Below are 10,003 nucleotides of genomic sequence, written 5' to 3'. Positions count from 1 at the left end.
GATCAAACCGTGAACCCTAAACCGTACACATCGAATGGGAAACCGCCAAACAATAAACAATCGGCACGAAGACCATTCAGTCTGAGATCTAGTAACTAGACCGGACACATTGAACCGTGCGCATTGTACTGAAAACCGGCAAACAATAAATAATATACACGAAGCCGTTCAATAAAAGACCAAGCGATCAAACCGCGAACCCTAAACCGTCCACGATAAACCGGAAACCGCCTAACGATAAACCATAGACACAGAACCATTCATGATAAGACCTACTGAATAAATCGTACACATTGAACCGTACACATTGAAACGCAAACCGCCGAACGATAAACCAGAGGAACAGATCCATTCACCTTAAGAGCTAACGACCAAACCGCGAACCCTAAACCGTACATGTTGAACCAGAAACCGCCATACAATAAACTATTAGCACGAAACCATTCACTCTAAGGCCTATTCCCTAAAACCGTACACATTGGACCGTGCGCATTGAACCGAAAACCGGCAAACAATAAACTATATACAGGAAGCCGTTCACTAAAAAGACCTAGCGATCAAACTGTGAACCCTAAACCGTCAACATTTAACCGGAAACCGCCAAACGAAAAACCAGAGGCACATACCCATTCATGGTAAGACCTAGCGATCAAACCGTGAACCCTAAACCGTACACATCGAATGGGAAACCGCCAAACAATAAACAATCGGCACGAAGACCATTCAGTCTGAGATCTAGTAACTAGACCGGACACATTGAACCGTGCGCATTGTACTGGAAACCGGCAAACAATAAACAATACACACGAAGCCGTTCACTAAATGACCAAGCAATCAAACCGTGAACCCTAAACCGTCCACGATGAACCGGAAACCGCCTAACGATAAACCATAGACACAGAACCATTCATGATAAGACCTACTGACTAACTCTTACACATTGAACCGTACACGTTGAACCGCAAACCGCCGAACGATAAACCAGAGACACAGAACCATTCACCTTAAGAGCTGACGACCAAACTGCGAACCGTAAACCGTACACGTTGAACCAGAAACCGCCAAAGAGTAAACTATTAACACGAAACCGTTCACTCTAAGGCGTATTCCCTAATACCGTACATATTGGACCGTGCGCATTGAATCGGAAACCGGCAAACAATAAACTATATGCAGGAAGCCGTTCACTAAAAAGACCTAGCGATTAAACCGTGAACCCTAAACCGTAAACATTGAACCGGAAACTGCCAAACGATAAACCAGAGGCACAACACCATTCACCATAAGACCTAACGACGAAACCGCGAACCCTAAAGCGTACATGTTGAACCGTAAACCGCCATACAATATACCATTAGCACGAAACCATTCAATCTAACGCCTATTCACTAAACCCGTACACACTGGACCGTGCGAATTGAGCCGGAAACCAGCGATCAATAAACAATATACACGAAGCCGTTCACTAAAAGACCTAGAGATTAAACCGTGAACCCTAAACCGTAAACATTGAACCGGAAACCGCCAAACGATAAACCAGAGGCACAGAACCATTCACCATAAGACCTAACGACCAAACCGCGAACCCTAAACCGTACACGTTGAAGCATAAACCGCCGTACAATAAACCATTAGCACGAAGACGTTCACTCTAAGGCCTATTCACTAAAACCGTACACACTGGACCGTGCGCATTGAACCGGATACCGGCAAACAATAAACAATATACACGAAGCCGTCCACTAAAAGACCTAACGACCAAACCGCGAACCCTAAACCGTACACGTTGAACCGTAAACCGCCATACAATATACCATTACACGAAACCATTCAATCTAACGCCTATTCACTAAACCCGTACACACTGGACCGTGCGAATCGAACCGGAAACCGGTGATCAATAAACAATATACACGAAGCCGTTCACTAAAAGACCTAGCGATTAAACCGTGAACCCTAAACCGTAAATATTTAACTTTTTGTGAATGATTCTCATTTATCTCTAAAATTTATGTTTTATTAGTTTTAATTAAAAATATTGTTTCCCACTTTTTATATATTATTTTTATTTTGGTCTATAAATATTAATTTTATTAGAGAATTAATTAGTAACATCTATTCAGTTATGTAAATTAAAATGATAATGTAGTATACAAAAATTATTACTGCCTATGCTATATAACCTGTTATGATTCATAGCATATGGCGATGTTTACGCAATTAAATTTCAATTTCGCCTTACTAGATAAAGTTATCACATCTTCTTTTTCAAGAAGAAACTATAAACCGCACCTAGTGGTATCAATAAAATCATATACATGTATACAATGTAATTAAGGCCATTAAATAATATTCCAATTAGGTAGGTGATGGTTAGTCTAGGACTACGAGTAAGAAGATGGTGCAATAAAGTGGAGACCATGCTGCATGACTACAAGAAGGAGGAAATGAGTAGGTGGTCTAAGCATCAAAAACTACAACTACAAACTATATGCTTACAAATTCTAACCCATTGATGAGCGGATAATTTGTACGCTTTTTGGCATTGTTTTTAGTATATTTTTAGTAGTTTGAGTTGAGCTTTTAGTATATTTTTATTAGTTTTTAGTTAAAATTTACTTTTCTGGACTTTATTATGAGTTTGTGTATTTTTCTGTGATTTCAGGTATTTTTTGGCTGAAATTGAGGGATCTCAGCAAAAATCTGATCCAGAGACTGAAAAGGACTGCAGATGCTGTTGGATTCTGACCTCCCTGCACTCGAAGTGGATTTTCTAGAGCTACAGAAGCCCAATTGGCGCGCTCTCAACGGCGTTGGAAAGTAGACATCCTGAGCTTTCCAGCAATATATGATAGTCCATACTTTGCCCAAGATTTGATGGCCCAAACCGGCGTTCAAAGTCACCCTCAGAATTCCCAACGTTAAACGCCGGAACTGGCACCTAAATGGGAGTTAAACGCCCAAACTGGCATAAAAGCTGGCGTTTAACTCCAAGAAGAGTCTCTACACGAAAATGCTTCATTGCTCAGCCCAAGCACACACCAAGTGGGCCCGGAAGTGGATTTTTATGTCATTTACTCATCTTTGTACACCTTAGGCTACTAGTTTCCTATAAGTAGGACCTTTCACTATTGTATTTTCATCATCTTGACATCTGGAGATCTTTGAATCTTTTGATCACTGGGAGGCTGGCCTCACGGCCATGCCTAGACCTTGTTCTTATGTATTTTCAACGGTGGAGTTTTACACACCATAGATTAAGGTGTGGAGCTCTGCTGTACCTCGAGTATTAATGCAATTACTATTGTTCTTCTATTCAATTCCGCTTGTTCTTTGTCCAAGATATCACTTGTTCTTCAACTTGATGAATGTGATGATCCGTGACACTCATCACCATTCTCACTCATGAACAAAGTGACTGACAACCACTCTTGTTCTACAAGCATACGAGGCTCTAGTGTTTATCTCTTGGATTCTTTAACCGGAATCTTCGTGGTATAGGCGAGAACTGATGGCGGCATTCAAGAGAATCCAGAAGGTCTAACCTTGTCTGTGGTATTCTGAGTAGGATTCAATGATTGAATGACTGTGACGTGCTTCAAACTCCTAGCAGGCGGGGCGTTAGTGACAGACGCAAAAGATCGCTGGATTCTATTCCGGCCTGACCGAGAACCGACAGATGATTAGCCATATGCTGTGACAGAGCATAGGAACATTTTCACTGAGAGGATGGGAGGTAGCCACTGACAACGGTGAAACCCTTGCATAAGCTTGCCATGGAAAGGAGTAAGAAGGATTGGATGAAGACAGTAGGAAAGCAGAGAGACGGAAGGGAAGGCATCTTCATACGCTTATCTGAAGCTCTCACCAATGATATACATAAGTATCTCTATCTTTATCTTTATGTTTTATTCATCATCTATACCCATTTGAGTCTGCCTGACTAAGATTTACAAGGTGACCATAGCTTGCTTCATACCAACAATCTCCGTGGGATCGACCCTTACTCACGTAAGGTATTACTTGGACGACCCAGTGCACTTGCTGGTTAGTTGTGCAAAGTTGTATAGTGATCACAATTTCGCGCACCAAGTTTTTGGCGCCGTTGCCGGGGATTGTTTTCAGTATGGACAACTGACGGTTCATCTTGTTGCTTAGATTAGGTATTTTTCTTCAGAGTTCTTGAGAATAAATTCTAGTGTTTCATGATGATCTGTTGAAGTCTGGCTGGCTGAGAAGCCATGTCTAATCTTATTGGACCGAGGTTTCAACTGATCATCACAATAGCTTGTTAATTTCTATCAATCTTGCTATTGGAACAATGATCTGCTAAGGGCTTGGCTGGCATTTGCCATGTCTAGTGTTTTGGACCGAAGCTTTCTTTGAAAGCTTGGCTGGCTGTGAAGCCATGTCTAATTCCTGGACCGGAGTCTTAGACTAGCATTGCAATGATTCCTGGAATCCAAATTGAGAATTCTGAAACCTTTATTTTCTATTCTCATATAATTTTCGAAAAAAAGCACAAAAAAATTATAAAAATCATAAAAACAAAAAAATATTTTATGTTTCTTGTTTGAGTATAGTGTCTAAATTTTAAGTTTGGTGTCTTGCATGCATTGTTTATTTGATCTTGGTTCTATTCTCAAGTCAATAGTACAGGGAATTGAAGATTTAGAACATGCAGCAGAGGAATTACACAGAAAAAGCTGGGCGTTCAAAACGCCCAGTGAAGAAGGACAGACTGGCGTTTAAACGCCAGCCAGGGTACCTGGTTGGGCGTTTAACGCCCAAAAAGGTAGCATTTTGGGCGTTAAACGCCCAGAATGGTATCCATTCTGGGCGTTTAACGCCAGGATGGCACAAGGGGGAGGATTTTGTCTTCAAATCAATTTTTTTTCAAGATTTCAAAGTTTTTCAAAATCAAATCTTTTTCAAATAATATCTTCTCAATCAAATGTTTTTAAAATCAATTTCTTTCCTTTTTCAAAGATACTTACTAACTGGTGCGCGAAATTGTGAACAATACTTTTCACAACTCCCATAATCCCTGGTCATGAACTCCAAAAACTTGGTGGTTCAATTCCATGGCATTACACAACTTCGCACAACTAACCAGCAAGTGCACTGGGTCGTCCAAGTAATACCTTACGTGAGTAAGGGTCGATCCCACGGAGATTGTTAGCATTGAAGCAAGCTATGGTCATCTTGTAAATCTTAGTCAGGCAAACTCAAATGTATATGATGATGAACGAAAATAACATAGAAGATAAAGATAGTGATACTTATGTATATCATTGGTGTAAGAGCTTCAGACAAGTGTATGAAGATGCCTTCCCTTCCGTCTCTCTGCTTTCCTAATGGCTTCATCCAATCCTTTCTTACTCCTTTCCATGGCAAGCTCGTATAAGGTTTCACTGTTGTCAGCAGCTACCTCCCATCCGCGCAGTGAAAGCTAATGCACACACTCTGTCACAGTGCTGCCAATCACCGGTTTGGTTCCCTCCCCTACCGGAATAGAATCACTCTTTTGCGTCTGTCACTAACGCCCAGTAGGTTACAGGTTTGAAGCACGTCACAGTCATTCAATCATTGAATCCTACTCAGAATACCACAGACAAGGTTAGACCTTCCGGATTCTCTTGAATGCTGCCATCAGGTCCTGCCTATACCACGAAGATTCTGACCTCACGGAATGGTTGGCTCGTTTGTCAGGCGAGCACTCGGTTGTCAGGCGATCAACCATGCATCGTGCAATCAGGAATCCAAGAGATATTCACTAAGCCTCAGATGCTTGTAGAACAAGAGTGGTTGTCAGTCACCTTGTTCATGGGTGAGAATGGTGATGGGCGTCAATCATCACCTTCATCATGTTGAAGAACAAGTGATATCTTGGATAAAGAACAAGCGGAATTGAATGGAAGAACAATAGTAATTGCATTAATACTCGAGGTACAGCAGAGCTCCACACCTTAATCTATGGTGTGTAGAAACTCCACCGTTGAAAATACATAAGAACAAGGTCTAGGCATGGCCGAATGGCCAGCCTCCCAAAGGTCTAAGATAGCATAAAACAAAGATAGCTACCAAAAGTCCTTCTTGATCAAAGGATCAAAAAATAATCCAAAGATGAAAATACAATAGTAAAAGGTCCTACTTATAGAAAACTAGTACATAGATGAGTAAATGACATAAAAATCCACTTCCGGGCCCACTTGGTGTGTGCTTGGGCTGAGCAATGAAGCTTTTTCGTGTAGAGACTCTCCTTGGAGTTAAACGCCAGCTTTAGTGCCAGTTTGGGCGTTTAACTCCCAATCAGGTGCCAGTTCCGGCGTTTAACGCTGGAATTTCTTGAGGTGACTTTGAACGCCGGTTTGGGCCATCAAATCTTGGGCAAAGTATGGACTATTATATATTGCTGGAAAGCCCAGGATGTCTACTTTCCAACGCCGTTGAGAGCGCGCCAATTGGGCTTCTGTAGCTCCAGAAATCCACTTCGAGTGCAGGGAGGTCAGAATCCACAGCATCTGCAGTCCTTTTGAGTCTCTGGATCAGATTTTTGCTCAGGTCCCTCAATTTCAGCCAGAAAATACCTGAAATCACAGAAAAACACAAACTCATAGTAAAGTCCAGAAAAGTGAAATCTAATTAAAACTAATAAAAATACTAAAAACTAACTAGATCATACTAAAATATACTAAAAACAATGCCAAAAAGTGTATAAATTATCCGCTCATCACAACACCAAACTTAAATTGTTGCTTGTCCTCAAGCAACTGAAAATCAAAAAGATAAAAAGAAGAGAATATGCAATGAACTCCAAAAACATCTATGAAGATCATATTAATTAGATGAGCGGGCTTTTATCTTTTTGCCTCTGAATAGTTTTGGCATCTCACTCTATCCCTTGTAATTCAGAATGATTGGCTTCTTTAGGAACTCAGAATCCAGATAGTGTTATTGATTCTCCTAGTTAAGTATGATGATTCTTGAACATAGCTATTTATTGAGTCTTGGCTGTGGCCCAAAGCACTCTGTCTTCCAGTATTACCACCGGATACATACATGCCACGGACACATAATTGGGTGAACCTTTTCAGATTGTGACTCAGCTTTGCTAAAGTCCCCAATTAGAGGTGTCCAGGGTTCTTAAGCACACTCTTATTGCCTTGGATCACAACTTTATTTCTTTCTTTTTCTCTTTTTTTTTTCTTTTTCTCTTTTTTTTTCGTTTGCTTCTTGCTTCTTTTTTTTTTTCTGCTTTTTCTTGCTTCAAGAATCATTTTTAATGATTTTTCAGATCCTCAGTAACATGTCTCCTTTTTCATCATTCTTTCAAGAGCCAACATTCATGTACCACAAATTCAAAAGACATATGCACTGTTCAAGCATACATTCAGAGAACAAAAGTGTTGCCACCACATCAAAATAATTAAACTGTTATAAAATTCAAAATTCATGCAATTCTTTTTCTTTTCAATTAAGCACGTTTTTATTTAAGAAAGGTGATGGATTCATAGGACATTCATAACTTTAAGGCATAGACACTAAGACACTAATGATCACAAGACACAAACATGGATAACCATAAGCATAAAAATCGAAAAACAGAAGAATAAAGAACAAGGAAATCAAGGAACGGGTCCACCTTAGTGATGGCGGCTCTTTCTTGCTCTTGAAGATCCTATGGAGTGCTTGAGCTCCTCAATGTCTCTTCCTTGTCTTTGTTGCTCCTCCCTCATGATTCTTTGGTCTTCTCTAACTCCTCCCTCATGATTCTTTGGTCTTCTCTAATTTCATGGAGGAGATGGTGTTCTTGATGCTCCACCCTTAGTTGTCCCATGTTGGAACTCAATTCTCCTAGGGAGGTGTTTAGTTGCTCCCAATAGTTTTGTGGAGGAAAGTGCATCCCTTGAGGCATCTCAGGGATCTCATGATGAGAGGGTCTCTGTGTGCTCCATCCTTTTCTTGGTAATGGGCTTATCCTCATCAATGGTGATGTCTCCTTCTATGTCAACTCCAATGAATAACAGAGGTGACAAATGAGATGAGGAAGGCTAACCTTGCCAAAGTGGAGGTCTTGTCCGCCACCTTGTAGAGTTCTTGGGCTATAACCTCATGAACTTCTATTTCTTCTCCAATCATGATGCTATGGATCATGATGGCCCGGTCTATGGTAACTTCGGACCGGTTGCTAGTGGGAATGATTGAGCGTTGTATGAACTCTAACCATCCTCTAGCCACGGGTTTGAGGTCATGCCTTCTTAATTGAACCGGCTTGCCTCTTGAATCTTGCTTCCATTGTGCGCCCTCTTCACATATGGTTGTGAGGACTTGGTCCAACCTTTGATCAAAGTTGACCCTTCTAGTGTAAGGATGCTCATCCCTGCATCATAGGCAAGTTGAACGCCACCCTCACACTCTCCGGACTAAAATCCAAGTATTTCCCCCGAACCATAGTGAGATAATTCTTTGGATTCGGGTTCACACTTTGGTCATGGTTCTTGGTGATCCATGCATTGGATAGAACTCTTGAACCATCAAGATTCCAACTTGTTGAATGGGGTTGGTGAGTACTTCCCAACCTCTTCTTTGGATCTCATGCGGATCTCCGGATATTCACCTTTTGAGTGAAAAGGGGACTCGGGGATCACCTTCTTCAAGGCCACAACTTCATAGAAGTGGTCTTGATGCACCCTTGAGAGGAATCTATCCACTCCCATGACTCGGAGGTGGAAGCCTTTGCCTTCCCTTTCCTCTTTCTAGAGGTTTCTCCGGCCTTGGATGCCATAAATGGTTATGAAAAGCAACGCTTTTTTACCACCAAACTTAAAATGTTTGCTCGTCCTCGAGCAAAAGAAGAAAGAAGAGAGTAGAAAAAGGAAGAAATGAGGAGGAGGGAGATGGTGTGGATTCGGCCAAAGAAGGGGAGAAGTGGTGTTTTGGTTGTGTGAAAATGAAGGAGTGAAGAAGGGTATTTATAGAGAGAGGGGGGTAATGGTTCGGCCATGGAGGGTGGGTTTGGGAGGGAAAGTGGTTTGAATTGAAGGGTGAGGTTGGTGGGGATTTATGAAGGATGGATGTGAGTGATGAAGAGAAAGATGATTTGATAGGTGAAGGGTTTTTTGGGGAAGAGGTATTGAGGTGATTGGTGAATGGGGGAAGAAGAGAGAGTGATGGTGGGGTCCTGTGGGGTCCACAGATCCTGTGGTGTCAAGGAAAAGTCATCCCTGCACCAAATGTTGCTCAGGAATCACGTTTTGAGCTATTTCTGGCGTTAAACGCCGGGGCTGGTGCCCATTCCTGGCGTTAACGCCAGGTTGTTGCCCTTTACTGGCGTTTAAGCAGTCTGTGCCCCTTTCTGGCGTTAAACGCCCAGAATGGTGCCAGACTGGCGTTAAACGCCCAACAGCTAGCATTACTGGCGTTGAACGCCAGCTTCTTCTCCTCCAGGGTGTGCTGTTTTTCTTCCTGTTTTCATTCTGTTTTTGCTTTTTTCATTGTTTTGTGACTTCTTATGATCATCAACCTACAAAAAAGATAAAATAACAAAAGAAAATAGTTAACTATAACATTGGGTTGCCTCCCAACAAGCGCTTCTTTAATGTCATTAGCTTGACAGAGGACTCTCATGGAGCCTCAGAAATGCTCAAACCGTGTTGAACCTCCCCAACACCAAACTTAGAGTTTGAATGTGGGGGTTTCACACCAAACTTAGAGTTTGGTTGTGGCCTCCCAACACCAAACTTAGAGTTTGACTGTGGGGCTCTGCTTGGCTCTGTTTTGAGAGAAGCTCTTCATGCTTCCTCTCCATGATGATAGAGGGATGTCCTTGGGCCTTAAACACCAAGGATTCTTCATTCACTTGAATGATCAACTCTCCTCTATCAACATCAATCACAGCCTTTGGCTATGGCTAGGAAGGGTCTGCCAAGGATGATGGATTCATCCATGCACTTCCCAGTCTCTAGGACTATGAAGTCAGTAGGGATGTAATGGTCTTCAA

Source organism: Arachis stenosperma, chromosome 5, assembly GCF_014773155.1.
Source record: "Arachis stenosperma cultivar V10309 chromosome 5, arast.V10309.gnm1.PFL2, whole genome shotgun sequence".
Classification (NCBI taxonomy): Eukaryota; Viridiplantae; Streptophyta; class Magnoliopsida; order Fabales; family Fabaceae; genus Arachis; species Arachis stenosperma.
This window is presented reverse-complemented; position numbering follows the sequence as displayed.